The sequence below is a fragment of the Pinus tabuliformis genome, chromosome 9, assembly GCF_031772625.1.
Source record: "Pinus tabuliformis cultivar Carrire ecotype Pingquan chromosome 9, CPIR1, whole genome shotgun sequence".
NCBI classification, from domain to species: Eukaryota; Viridiplantae; Streptophyta; class Pinopsida; order Pinales; family Pinaceae; genus Pinus; species Pinus tabuliformis.
In genome coordinates, this window is record NC_142307.1 from 590,052,743 (window position 1) to 590,068,727 (window position 15,985).

Sequence of the window (15,985 nt, forward strand, 5' to 3'; positions counted from 1 at the left end):
TTTTCCATACACAAAATTCTCACAAAATTTTAAATCAACATGCTTCAAACCTGGCAACAAATTTTATGAATGAGGAATTTGCATCCCCTTCTCACTCATGTGCCCAAGCCTATGATGCCACAATGCCGTATCTTCTCATGTAGAGGTTAAAGCATTAATAGAATTAAAAATACTATTGCATAAATAGAATGTATGAACCTTTTCTCCTTTTGCTATTACCAGGGCTCCTTTAGTGACCTTCTAGGTTTTATCTGTAAAAGTAGTCACATAGCCTTCGCCTCCCAACTGCCCTATTCAAATTAGATTTTTCTTCAGATCTGGAACATGCCTTACCTCCTTCAATAGCCATTGATTTCCATTCCACAGTTCTATGAAAACTGTACCCATTCCAATGATTTTATAGGGTTTATCATCACCCAATCGAGCCTGTCCAAAATATCCTTGAACATAATCATGAAAATGTTTCCTATCAGGTGTGGCATAGAATGAGGCCCCTGAATCTACCACGCAGGCATCAATAATATTTTCTAATGAAGGAATCAAAGCATATTGCAACACATCACCTATCACATTCGCTTCATGATTGTTTTCTTGTTGTGTGTCTCCTTCTTTTCCGTTCTGAGACTTGCAGTCTTTCTTCAGGGGTCATTTCTTCCCGTATTTCCAGTACACTATCCCCAATCTGGACTTGGATCTGCCTTTCCTTGACTTACTACAATATCTTGGGCACTTTCCTCTTTCCATTTTTCTTCCACTAGTCTATGCAGTCATATCATTACCTGATGTCTTACCGGAGTTTTTCTGTCACATTTCCTTGCTAAGGATTGCACTGACAACATCATCAAACTTTAAAGTAATAGATCAAGAGAGAAAGTTACTAATGGCCATAACTAAACCATTCCAACTTTCTGGCAATGAGCACAGAAATAACAGAGCCCTAACTTCATCATCAAAAGTTACCCCTATAGAACTTAACTGACCGGTAACTATATTAAATTCATTTAAATGATCAGCAACAAATGCACCTTCTGACATCTTCATATTAAATAAATGCTTCATAATAAATACCTTATTTGAGGCCGAGGGTTTTTCATATAGTTTGGCCAATGCCTTCATTAAACCCTCTGTTGTCGTTTCCTTTTAAATATTAAAGGCTACCGACGCCGCTAAGCATAGCCGTATTGTTCCAAGTGTCTTTCTATCAAGAATATTCCATTCTATGTCTATCATACTCGTCGGCTTCTCTGTCTTTCCGCTCAATGGTAGGTACATATCTCTCTGAAACAGATAATCTTCCATCTGCGTCTTCCATAGCTGGTAGTTTTGACAGTTAAATTTTTCGACCCTAAACCTACCATCTTCCACCATTTCTCCCACTCAAACTAGGAACCCTTCTCTCCTGCGAGTTTATTAGCCAAATAGACCTTCGGCTCTGATACCAATTGTTATAAAGATTATATATTACAGATCAATGGAACACATAAAATATATTTCATAAATATAAACACATAAAACACATAAAATAAGAGAGACACATATATACGTGGTTCACCTAATTTGGGCTATGTCCACAGGAAATAGCCAGTCCTTCCTTTTATATTATCCAGCAAAATGAAGAGATACAACCTACAACAGATCCATTATAATTCCCTCTTCACTCTCACACAATCTCTTCTCTCTTTCTCACTCAGAATACAGATCTACATAGACGCAATACAATTCCCTCATATATAGTGAGGGTTTGCCTTCTAGGGAAAAAACCCTAAATTAAACATAACTTCTAACGTCAAATCTCTGCCTAATGAACAAACGAGATTGACTATGAAATTACAACATTTTACAAGGCAATTTTACATCTATTTTTAGATTCAAGAGCATTGCCCCTGATCGCCCGCTAGGGGGGGCTCCCAAAGATCATAGCCGCCCCCCTCGACACCCCTTGTAGCGTAAATATTACCAGATGAACTGGGGTCCAATGTGGTGATACCTCTAAATAAAGAAGATAATCAGGCCCCACACCCAACACTTATGCTAAAGTTCAATTAGGCCTCAAGAAATTAAATATCATTAAGTTTGTTTCAGTTACATGTGAAATGTACAAGCTTGAGTCAAACATAAAAGTTGGTTTGGGCATTTGGAAAGTCTCTAGCATGAACTATCCAAAGACTCATGCATGTCTAGAATAATCTCAAGAGCTATCAATACTTTCTTGATAGGGTGAGATAAGCTAAAAATTGTTACAACTTGTAAGTATATTGCACTATCTCTTATAAACCATTACATAGGGCTAAAAGAGTCTATGCCATCCTAGATCCATCTTAACTCTGAATCTACCAAACATCAAGAGGGATCAAACCTCTGTGAGGTACAAACCTCTTTTTGATTGAAAATACATTTGATCTCTCTCGGTGCTTGGTAGATCTGGAGTTAAGATGGATCTAGGTTGGTTGTTAATAAATTAATATTCTTAACTAATTAGTTAGGACAAAGAGAATTCTGTATTTCTGGGCCCTATATTGTAGAGCAGATGAATGACATTATGGAAATGACAATAGATCTAGCAGAGATCAATAATATTTGTACAACATATCAATACCAGGCAATCATTTTCAAGTTCAAAGGTTTTTTGCCAAAACCCGTGGATCTTTACAAACTGGATGGTAAACTGTGAGATTCACTTATGCTCAAAGGGTTTCTTCATAGTAAAATTTGAATCATCAAAGATCAGAGATCAGGTTTTACATGAGGGTCCTTGGTTCTCGGGAAACACGGGATTATTTATGACCCCATGGTTCCCAAGTTTTGATGCTAATACAATGAAAGTCTCCAAAATATTGGTATGGGTAATATTACATAACTTACCCCTACATTTCTGGCACTCAAACTTACTGGAAGGAATCGACAACATGTTGTGGAGATATATCAAGATAGATACACAAATAACCGAAGAAGAAATTTATACTTTTCCAAGATATGTCTAGAGGTAGACCTAAGTAAAGGACTACCTGATTATATTCTTTTTGACACACAACAACCAGAGATAGACCTAGTTCTTATATTATGAGAGCACTGCATTTAGATGTCGTCTATATCTTCAAACTGGACATCTACAAACCACATGTCCTTTGGGAAAGAAAGACCCCAAGAAAAAAATAAACCTGTCAAAAAGCCAAAGGGGTGCCATTTCCAAACACCACAACTCGAAAAATAAGAGGAAGAGGAGGAGTTGGGACCCCCCATCATTGAGGAAATCCTAAATCCGCATACATCTTCAGTGAACAAAGAATTGAGTCAACAGGGAAATGAAGATCAACTTCATAAAATCCAAGAGCAGAAGGTCACTCAGGCCAAGAAATGCTGAAGGAGAAGGATATAGCAAGATTCAAATGTCCTTATACATCTGGGAGTTAAGACTTAGATAAGGAACATTTGAGGTAGACAGAAGAGAACCAACTAATTATTGTAACAATCGCTCATGTTCAAGGAGGATGGAAAAATGTAGAAAAGAAGAAAAGGAGGAAAGGGTGATTACAACTTTTTGATTAGCCCCAACTTTATTTTTTAGTTTTTAGTTTTTTTTGGCTTTTATTTTATGGGCACCAACTTTTTGAGTGGTGCAACTTAGGAATGCACTATGTGCATCTACATATGTAACTTTTTATAATTAATAGAAAGTTACAACTTTTCCATGAAAAAAATTAAAAATTGTAATATCAATGTAGCGATGATGTCAACATTATTATTAGATTTTATTGGAAATTATTATAAAAATATTAATATCAACAATTGATATATAAAAAGATTAATAATAAACTTATGTAAGGGTAAAAATATAAATTTGCGTAGGTAAAATTCAAAAACAAAATTAAATTAAAGATATGACAAAATAAAAAATGTATATAAAATAGTGTTATGGAATATTTAATGCATATGGGGGATAGTTTAAATGGCCATTTCAATATATAAAGTAATGTAAACCACAATATTTAATGTTCAAATCCCCATTGGGTCAAACCAATAAAACTAACATATATGGAATATTTAATGTATGTTGATGACCACTTTACCACATGTATTATTAAGTTGTAAATAGGCTTTGCTATAATACCATGGGTCAATACTCATTTCACAATCAAAATAATTTATATATATTTTATTTTATAATTTTTTTAATTAAATCTAATAGTAAATGGTTATAATTACTTTTGACATATATTTGAACTCTATGTCCTCACTATTACTAAAAATATTATGTTGATATTCCATAGAAATCAAATCCGTGTTTTAATAAAATTAAAATGATATGTTGATATTCCATAGAGATTAAATCCATGTTTTAATAAAATTAAAATGAGAATACATTGATATATATAAATGTGAAATTTATATGATTATTTATATTTATTATTATATATTCATATGAAATTGTATGGTATATATTTTTTATTTTTACCTGTAATAGATCTGACATTAAAAAATGTTGACAAACTTATGTACATAACATTACTTACTTACATTACACACATCTCCCTCATACTAAAATTAAAATGATATGTTGATATTCCATAGAGATTAAATCCATGTTTTAATAAAATTAAAATGAGAATACATTGATATATATAAATGTGAAATTTATATGATTATTTATATTTATCATTATATATTCATATGAAATTGTATGGTATATATTTTTTATTTTTACTTGTAATAGATCTGACATTAAAAAATGTTGACAAACTTATGTACATAACATTACTTACATTACACACATCTCCCTCATATTGGGTTGTAAAAGAAAAATATGGAGCTGGAATCAAGAAATAGAAGGAAAACGTTTTGAAAGAGGAAGATAAGTTTAAGATTTATAAGAGGAAGCAAAGACATTAAATAAATGTTTAAGTTTAATGCCTTCGTTTAAATAAAAAAGAAAATAATCAATGCCACGGGTTCCTAGATGCTTAATTTTTTTACATGCTTTGAAATAAACGGTTGATTGTTAAATATGATTAATTTCATCATTTAAATAAAATGTTAAACCTATAGTTTCAATAATTTGATTACCAATGTGGAAATTTGTAAAATACATAGCCATGTCTTACTTATCTCCTTAGCCAACACTAAGAAATAAACCTTAATTAAAAATATTTTCTAGACTTGTGTAGAGCTTTGCTTATGCAGAGTGTTTAGTGTGTGGAAAGCTTTGTACACTTCTTTACATGAAAATATCCATATGATGTTTGAAAAATTTAAACACGAGCTGGGAAAAAAGAATTTAGAACTTTTTAACATTATGTCTTCGAGACTAAGGCTTTTTCTCTACCAAGAGCACAATATACTAAACGATAGTTTAAAGATCCAACAATTTTTTAGGAAATATTGTTAGAAAAAATCAATGAGATCATCAACTACATTTCATTGGTTTTGATTGTACTATCGGTTCATGGTATTGTGAGTGCTATGATGGTGTGTTATTGCTTTGCTCAATGGTGCTAGAATTGACGTGTTTGCAAGTCTTTTGCAAAACCAGAGTAAATGGGGAACGCTGAACAAATCTGCAATTAATATTATTATTTTTTATTCTGTGGAGCATATGATGGCGTATGTGTGGAAAAAAGGAGATGAAGACCAAACAATGTTTACGCGAATCAATTTCTCAGACTATTCCCTAACCAACTAGTTTGAGAGTCATTTCTATTACGATGTGCTTATATGAAGTTGCAACAAGGAAATGCATAATCAATTTTCTTGAATTGTGATTTGCAGAAATACCTTAGAAGATCTAGATACTTTTTTCTTTGAATTTTCTGTCATATGCAAAACTTTTGATTACACCTCTGATGATCAGAAGTTGAAATTATTCCCATCCACTCTCAAGGATGTAGCCCTACGCTGGTTCATGGGTTTACCTAGGGATAGTATCACCAATTGGGCTCAGATGCAACAAGATTTCAACAACAAGTATAGGGACTACTACAGGTCCAAAGATACCAAAGAGGAAATTCTTAGAATGACCTTGGGACATGATGAGTCCTAAGAGGATTATGAGGAAAGATTCCAACTCATCTACAAAAGGGCCAGGTGCATCCTTGATCCTAAATCAATTAAGTTAGTCCTTCTCAAGGGGATCAGGGAAGATATTCTAGAAACCGTAAACCTACTGTCAGGAGGGGACATCCACCAGTTACCCTATGATGATATCAAGACAGTTTTCAAGAATCATTCTAGGGAAGCTAGAAAGAAGGGTAGGGCTAGTCAAGCGATGGCAGGTCATCCTCTTCCAATACATCCATAAAAAGTGAAATTGGGAACATGTTGAAAGACTTTAAGAGTGAAATGTTGCAAGCCGTTGCTCTGCAAATAGACACTATGCAGAGAAAAACGAAGAAGGAGGAAGAAGAAAGAGCATTAGCCATCTTCTACCCTAGATGCACAAGGAGGTACCCTAGGAATGAATGTCCATTGAACCTTATAGAAATCTGCTCGGTCTATGAGGAAAACCACTCCACAAATAAGTGCCCTTCTCTACCTGTATTTAAAGATGTGTATTAGAGAACGAAAGGGGTGACTGAACATCTCTTCTAGATAAATCAAAGGAGGCCTGATGGACCTCAACCATACCAGTATGACATGCAAGGGTCATCCTATTCATATTACAAACCTAATCAAAACACATCCATTCTCTCTTGGTGCCCCCTGCTAATCCTTCCTAGTTTACACCATCTCCCTAGTCTTTTTCACCTCAATACCATTCCCAATCGACCAACCAACCATTTCAACCATATACTCCTCCACAAACTTAGTGGAATGCACCACCCCAGGGGTGGAGGCCCCCATACAGCCAAACTCTAGCTCTATTTCCTTCACCTCCATCTCAAACGCAACTCCTACACCTTGCTCCACCTAGAGAAACTCAGATGTCTACCCAACAAAACATGAAACCGAAAAACAGACAAGCACAATAGGTCTATAGTGGAGAAACATCCTGACCTGCATATGTTGTGGAAATTCATGAAATTAACCTTAGGTCTGGGAGAATAATCCCATATAACCAACCTCCATCTCCACCTAGGGAGAGTGAGGAGGAAAGAGAGGAAAGCGTACCTAGAGTGAATCTGCCCCCCTTTCCTAAAAGGTGAACCCATATAGTCCATCACACCCCAGAAGAGATTGAACTTCTGGGTGAGTTGAAAAATCTGTGTGTCAAAATCTCACTTCTCCAAGCTATCAAAGATGTCCCCATCTACAACAAGCTGATCAAAGAGAAGTGTTTCAAACATCCTGGAAGGTGAAAGAAAGACACCCATACCATTAATGTCATTGGAGAGTTGTCCGACTTAATGTTGGGGCGGGTAATTTTCCCAAAGTATCTAGATCCTAGGAGTCCTATAGTAGATGTACACATCAATAGCACCATTGTTCCCCATACCCTGATTGATATTTGGGTTGCCATCAATGTGATGTCTAAGGACATTATGCTCAAGATGAATCTCCAGGGATCATTAAGGAAGACCATGACAATCTTGGAGCTTGCAGACTAATCCACAATAGCTCCCAAGGGAATTTTTGAGGATGTGATGGTCTCCATTGATTCCTGGGAATACCCTGTTGAATTCTTAGTTCTCCAGCCTAAGACAAAATTCAATGGTTACCCTCTCATCCTTGGGAGACCTTGGTTAGCCACTATCGATGCCTACATAAGCTACAGGGCTAGAAATATGACCATAGAAAATGGGCATCTATCCAAACAACTGGTCCTGTACCCTCTTGCTCAACCATCCCTAGAGCATGACTTACCTTTATGGCTAGAAGAGGAGGAAGAAGATGAAGTCTACTCCTCCAAAATATATACCCTAGAAACTACCATAGGAGGAGGAAAGCCTGATGAAGATGACTTGATTGAACAGATCCTTCTCTGGAGGAAGTAGTGAAGGAATCCAAGGGCAACCATCAGATTGATCTATGCTCAGCTGACTCAAAATGTACTCGTGTCAAGACAATAGAATTCGGCCCTGAAAGAGCATTGAAAATCAACCCCTCTCTCTGTACACCAAGAAGAGGAGTTATGTAACATGTTAAGAGAGCATTTGGATTCCTTTGCTTGGAATTACAAAGAAATGAAGGGAGTGCACCCTTTGGTGTGTACTAACCACGTTTACATCAAGGAAGGTTGCAAGCCAGTCTGCCAACCCCAAAGAAGGATGGATCTAGCCCTCAAGGATATAGTCAAAGAAGAACTGCAAAAGTTGTTGGATGCAAGATTCATTTACCCCATCTCAGACAGTGAGTGGGTGTCTCCTCTAGTGCTGGTTCCAAAGAAAAATGGAAAGTGGAGAATCTGTGTGGATTACCGAGAGATAAACAAAGCCACAAAGAAGGACCATTTCCCTCTACCTTTCATTGACCAAGTATTAGATGGTCTGGTAGGAAAGAAGTTCTTCTCTTTCCTGGATGGATTCAGCAGGTACAATCAAATCTAGATCAGCCCAGAGGACTAGGATAAAACCACCTTCACCTGTCCTTGGGGTACTTTTTCTTATAGAGTCCTTCCTTTTGGTTTATGCAATGCCCCTGCTACTTTCTAGAGAGAAGTCATGAGCATCTTTGCAGAGCTAGTCCATGAAGCAGTAGAATTTATATGGATGATTTCACACCCTATGGGTGTGATTTCCAGGAGGCTCTCTCCAACTTGGGAAAGGTGTTAAACAAATGCATTGAAATGAACTTATCCCTTAGTCTTGAAAAGTGTGAATTCTTAATGACTGCATGGAAACTTCTAGGTCACTCAATATCCCAGGAAGGACTGCAAGTAGACCAAATAAGATAGCCATCATAAAAGGGTCCCCACTCCATAGAAGCAGAGGGATGTCAGAAGTTTCTTAGGGTTAGCTGGATACTATAGGAGATTTATAAAAGATTTCAGTGAGTTAGCCTCTCCCTTATTTGGATTATTGGCCAAAGACTCTAAATTTTTATGGTCAGAAAGCTGCCAAGAGGCCCTAGAAACCCTAGTGGACAAACTACACCTATTCTCTGAGGCCCAAATTGGGCTCTTCCTTTTCACATTCATTCTAATGCCTCTCACAAAGATATAGGAGAAACTCTAGGCCAGATAGATGACAAGCTACCTTATGCCATTTACTTCATCAGCAGGAATCTATTGAAAGTCGAGCTAAACTACATAGTAACTAAAAAAGAGCTCCGGACTGTTGTCTATTCATTGAATACATTTAGGCATTACATTACTGGTTATCGGACATTTGTACATACCAACTGTTGTTCCTTAAGAAACCAATTTCTTGGCTGTGGGGAAATTATGCTTAAGACGTTAATAAATATTACTTACTGTCACTTATTGCTTGTTGTGTTCTCAAATCAAGGACCCTAAAAACTTATTCCTCTAACCCTTAATACATGTATGCCCAGAACATCTCAGAATGCCATTGGTTGCTAGATATAAATGATGAATGAAGAAAGTTTGAAGGGGAAGTTAAAGATAATGTGTTGATATTTCACAAAAACTACTATCTGTAACTTATAGGAATTATGATAATGAGAACTGAATCATAGACAATATGTTGATCTTTCACAGAAACTATTATCTATAATTTAGAAAGGAAGTGAGGACTTCAAGTATAGGAGCGCTCTTTTAAGGAAATTTAACCTTATCTACATAAGCAAATAAAGACCTGTTGCTTCATTACTATACTTGAAAGGAAGAAAACATATCATGACACATGACAAAGAAGCTTACAAAATTATATGTAACAACTCATGGAAACATCTGATTCTTTCATTAAGTAATGATGATATCAAGAATACAGTCGCCTAGTCTCCGTGTTCTCCAAAATTCGAACCCTTTCTTAGTAAATTTTCCTACTTTTATACATTGTGGAACAGTTATTGATTTCTGAAACTGACCAAACTATCCTACTTTTCTAACTATATGAAGTAAAAACTATTACAAAATTTTACAGAGGATAAAAGACACCTCCAAGGACATGAAATAACAAGAACATAACTGGATTCAGAAGGGGATGATCACTGCTGGCTTGCTCTGTTGATCCGCTGTCCTGTAAATTCCCTAATGATACTTAACTCATTTTAGTCGTAATGAAATACGTTTAGTTTGTGTAATCCTGAGCTTACATTGGCATTCTGATTGGCCAAAATGCAAAGAAACATACCAGATTGTCTTCCTCTTCAGCTTTGGCTCTAACCCTGATTTTCCACTTTACACAGCGAAATTAACACGAACTTCTGATTAATCCAGAACTCAAAAGAGTTAATATTGCTTTATAAATCTATCAAATCCACCCGTACAATGCTCCGTTGACTTCTGCCACAAATCGCAATCAGCCCCTTTCCAGTGGTGCATTAACGTAATGTTGGACTTACGTATAATTCCTTCATATACGTGCTTTTCTATTATATAACTTTAACAATGAAAATATACCGTAAAGCATGATTTTTCAACTTCTAATGCAGGCTTTGTGCAACTATCGAGGCATACCCTTCCGCTACCATAGATCTGTAATTTTCATATCGCACGGCCTATAAAGACTTCAGGTGGGACATAAGCCCGAAGAATACCCACCCGAAATGGGTGGTTTTCTCTCTGCACCTAGCTGCTACATGTCAAATGCTGAGTGGGATCGGATGAGCTCCAATAAAACCATTTACCATTTTTTGCTCTGCCCGAAAACCCGCCTTATAACTTTAAATCCACCTTTTTCTTCAGATTCAGCGTTAGCACTAATTTTTCCATTTACACAGCAAAGTCAACGCAAAACACATAAAGCAGAACTTAAAAGGAATTAACCCAATTTAATAAATCTATTGGGTTTAGAACCCAATCGCAAATCGCAATCGATGAAACCAATGTACATAAACTCTGCGATAAGTAGACCTGACGAACCTTATAAAGCATAATATATATATTTCAAGACTGGGGCTTTAACTTTAACACTTGTTTCCTTTGTAAATCCGATATATTTATGCTTTGTGGTATATATTTATATTCAAATGTGTTTTCATATATTTTCGATATGTAATTACCACAAGAAATAAACTTTTACTTTTAGACTTTGCGGGGTAGAGAATATAAAGGGTTTCATTGAGGTTGAACCCCCTTAATGATTTTAAGCCACACATTGTGATAAAAATGAATAATAAGCTTAAACCCAATATAAGCTACAACATCTGGCTCCAACTAGGGATAGTGCCTTTGCCACAGAAGTACTAAGAACCACAGATCAGTGCCTTATCCATTGGGCATGGAGACATATATTGCTTCACTAAACTTAACTGTGTGAAAATTTTTGTACAGTGAAACCATGCTAATATCTGCAATGATAAGATGCTTCCTCTTTGACAACAAAATATTAAGAATCATAGATCAGTAGCCTTAGTTGGGCATGGAGTCCAAAACTGTGAAAACCCTGAAATCTGACAACTGGAAACTGACAGTCTTGAAGTCTGACACCTCTACAAACTAGTTTGCAACTGGTAAAGTCCCACTTATTCATCAACTAATAATTAAACTGAAGAACTACAAATGGAAACCAAATGCTCAGCACCTGAGCTTATTTATGTACAAGTCCCTACATATGTACACGACTGACCTCAATTAGGTGAAGTCAATCTTCCAATGATACCATATTAGCATTTGAGTGCATAATCTTGAACCATTCTGCCAATGAATCTTAAAAAACCAATTCATTTTGAGTTTCTCTTGAGTTCCAATGTTGTGATCCTAAATGTGTTTATCTTGCGAAATATTCCCTGAGTCAACAGCCACATCATTGGGGTTAGCAAACCTTTCAAGAGGAACAATCTCCTTTGGCAAAATATTATCCTTCAATTGAAAAATCTTCAGATTAGATATTGAATCTTTTAAACCATTGATTTCTGCAACTTTTGTTGTTTCTTATTTATACTGATCAATTTCTATGCCCTGAAACCTCTCAACTATAGTAAAAAATTCCTTAATCTGCTGATCATCTTCAAAAGCTTGCCAATTTTTAACATTATCAGGAACAGAGGGTCTATGTCTCATCCCTACCTCATATCTTAGTCTTGGATTAATAGGAGGCTTGAAAGTGCTAATAGCCACAGCGAATGAATCTGCCAATCTATTCTCATCTCTTGGAATGAACTAAATGTTAAAAGCTTCAAAGAAGTTTTAAATCAAATCTCATACCTCATTTCTGTATGCCCAGAGCATAGGATGCTTTGTTTGATAGTGATCGTTTATCTGCTTAATAATTAGCTCCAAATCTCCAAAAGCAAAAATTAACTTGACTCCCATCTGTTTGGCTCCAGGTGCAATTAGAAGAAAACCAACACTTGTTCCTTCCTTAGAATAAGCTCCATCAAAGAAACAATTCCACACTCCTTCAGTTTGCAGCTTTGTAATTACATTCGCTGAAGCAGGCTACTTCTGATTATCTTCAGCTAGCTCTACACTATCATACAGTGTGAAACAAGCAAAGTCATCCTTCTCTTGGCTATATACAGGTGAATTACTTGCTCCATTTATTGTAATTGTTTTTACAAATCTAGTTTCTCTGTACAATCTCCTCTCTTCCGCACCAAAAATTGGTATAACAACATATGTAAAATCTAGTTTCAAAGCACCACCCAATTTAGCCCCCCAGGACCTAGATAGAAGCATTCCAAATCTATCAGGGATATCTGATACTAATACATCCATGACTAAGCTTCTAGCTGGAATTTGGACTAGTGACACTACCCGATCCTTAATAACCCCCAGACACCTGACTTTGCTCGAATCAAAAGAATACAAGTCCCTATATGTTATAGACATTTTTGGGCACTGCAACCCCAAGCATAAATGTCCATAAACCAAGGGCTCCTAAGTCCCTAAAGGTGTTGTTCCAACCCCTAGAAGAACAAGGTCAACTAATTACAGCATCTCCCAGAAGTTCTCCATGACAAAATACTCAGAACTGGTCAAAACTGGACCATTTCACCTACTCCATAGGCAAAGTGCGTTGCATCCCACCTAAATACACACAGTAGGTGCGATGCATGTCAAAAAGCCCTTCTATGGGGTGCAATGGGCGAGAAGGGACAAATGGCAGGGTCAATCCGCAAGGTGAAGAAGCATGGAATCTTCCAGAAACTTCTCTTGTGACACTTGCCTCTCTGAATTCGACCAGGGATGAGTAAGAGATCATCAATCTCCAAGTGGAATCAAGAACTATCAGAGGGAAGACACTAATCAAATCTCAAAATCTGACTCACCTCCCTTGTAGACATCTATATATGGATCCCTCATCCCAGAGATCCAGAGGCTGGAATTTTGTATCTTGTAAGGAAGTTCTATTGGTTTCTTAGTGCAATATCATAGTGTTGGGTGATCTAAGATTTTCATGAGGTGAAGAAGGGATTACTTGCTGAGAGGATGATGCTGGGTCAGAACAATCGGTTGTAATTCTCTTTGCTCCTTCTTGATTATCAATAAAGCTATTCAAGTTTTCCTCCATATTCTTGTATGATTGATGATTTATGCATTTGTATGGTCAATGTACATCTGATCCTATATTGCTTATGATAATAGATCTATGTTCTTGGATAGTGTTATGCTGCTTTGATTCTACAGGTACTCTTTGAAGTTGGGTAGACAAGGAAGCGAGTGGAAAAGACCTACCAGAAGAGAGAAGAATCGAGCAAGGAACCAAGCGCAAGACAGAGGTTGGTCTCCTTATTCTTCTCTTATCTATTTCTCATAAAGGAAAACGAAAGTAGTTTTTAGTGTGTTTGTTTCTGAGGTAGCTACGAGCCTTAGTGGGATTAGCAGCTCTGCATAGACACTATTCCCGATAACACTATAGGGTTTGGTAACTTGTAGATCTAGTTGCTTCATTACTGACAAAGGCATAATATTGTGTGAAGCTCCCAAGTCAAACATACAATTATATAAGAGGAAGTCATGGACCAATAAGGAAATATAAAAAGGAGGTATTGAAGGGTCTACTTCCTCCACATGTGGACCAAAAACCATTACTGGTTTGTCTTCTTGCAGGTTTACAGTGTTATTTATAATCTCATTCTCTTTCAAACTAACAAACTCAGTAATCTCCTTTTGATAAATAGGTATTTTTGTCAATTCTGTAAGAGGAACCTAAATTCTTACCTTCTCCAACTCCTTAGTATGACTAAACAAGTGACCTTGTTTAGCAGTCCTTTTGTTCTCATCTTCACCTTTCTTCATGGCTAGAATTTCTTGAGGAATTGAAACAAGTATCTCCAAAGGAATTTTTCCAGTTTGATCTTGAGAAGACTCACCTTGAAGTATCTATGTCTCGCCATTTGCATTTTGTTGTTGCTTTCCTTTATTCACTTGTTTTGCAGACTGAGATTCTTGTGGAGTCGCCTTTGGTGGGGAAGTTTAAACTTGCTCCTCACTTTCATTTTCTTGATTTCTTGAGCTCTTCCTTGATCTCAAGCCATATTTCTTATGTAGTTCAGCCTGCATAAAATCATAAAATTTCTTCCAATATTCATCAATTTTATCATGAATGGCATATGTTTCATCATATTCATACTATTCTTCTTCGATACCAAGTTCATCCTCATCCACTGCATATAATGTAAAAAATTGACCTTCCGGATGCTCTTGCTTTTCAACAAGATCTACCTATATATATAATGGTGCTTGAATTTGATCTTGATCTTTTCTTTCCCTTTGCAAGATTTGTAAAGGCTGTCTTCTGTATTGGGGATTAAAGTTCTTGTTATACTGTGTTTGTCTCTGAGAGTTCTTATTTTCTAACTCTAATCTATTTACCTTATCTGACAAAATTTTAATTACATCACACATATCCTCCAATGTTTGACTTTGAGAGGATTCCATCTTTGCCTTTCCCTTGCCTTGGGTAGGCTGTGTTTCTGGTGCTTTTCCTGTAGCCACTAGATTCGCTTCTATCTCTAAAGCATCTGTTTGGATTTGCTCAAGGGTTGGAGCTCTTCTTTCCCTTAATGTGAATCCAAAATTTGATTCAAAATCCCCTGCAAAAGTTATCTTTGCACCAGCAGGAGGAGGCTTAATCTCCGCTGGGAGACTATTGTACAATTTGTTAAATCTTCTGACAAATTCGGCCACAGTTTCATCAAACTTCTTCTTTATGGCATTAAACTCTATTAATGAATATCCATGGTCTCTTTTTTCTCCCCATCTCTGAATAAACACACGTTCCATCTCTTCCCAAGAAGGAATGGTATTATTGGGAAGTACTTTAAACCATTTTCTTGCTTCTCCATCCAAAGACTGAACAAAAAGTCTTAGAGAAACATCTACATGTTCAATGTCTTTGTTTGCTACAAAATTGCAAAATACTGACACATGATTCTTTGCAGTTTGTTCATCTTCCCCTGTAAAACGAGGAAGAGTTTTGAGGTAATCCTGTGGCATTTGATTTAATGGTTGTGGAAATTGAAGAGGTGCATACCTATTCACTAAGAATGCAGGTACTGCCATGTTTATTGAACTTTGATTACCAATAGATGTGGAACCTGGCTGAGAGGTATATGGAATGTGCACAGGTGGTAATGTGGCTATTGGTTGAGGTTGAATGATTATAGCAAATAAATGAAAAGTAACAGATTCTAAAGATTGCTCTTGACAGTTAGGTTCCTGAAATGAAGATGATCAAAATGATGACTCTTTATCAGATGAATGTTCAAGTGAATTGCTACTTGATGCAAACAATGTAGGAATTGGTGTAATTGGAATCTTAGATCTTCCAACCCTCTTAGAAAATAGCCTTTTAGGATGTGAAAGAGCTTGAACCTTCTATTGTGAAGTGTATGATCTTGTATGGGGTCTTCTTGAAGCCAGAAATATCACTTTCATTCAAAACAACCAAATATTTCCTCCTCACTAAACAACCAAAGGAAAATATTGAAACCCAAGGAAAAAATATTCTTGTCTTCTCTCCCCGGCAGCGGCGCCAATTAATTG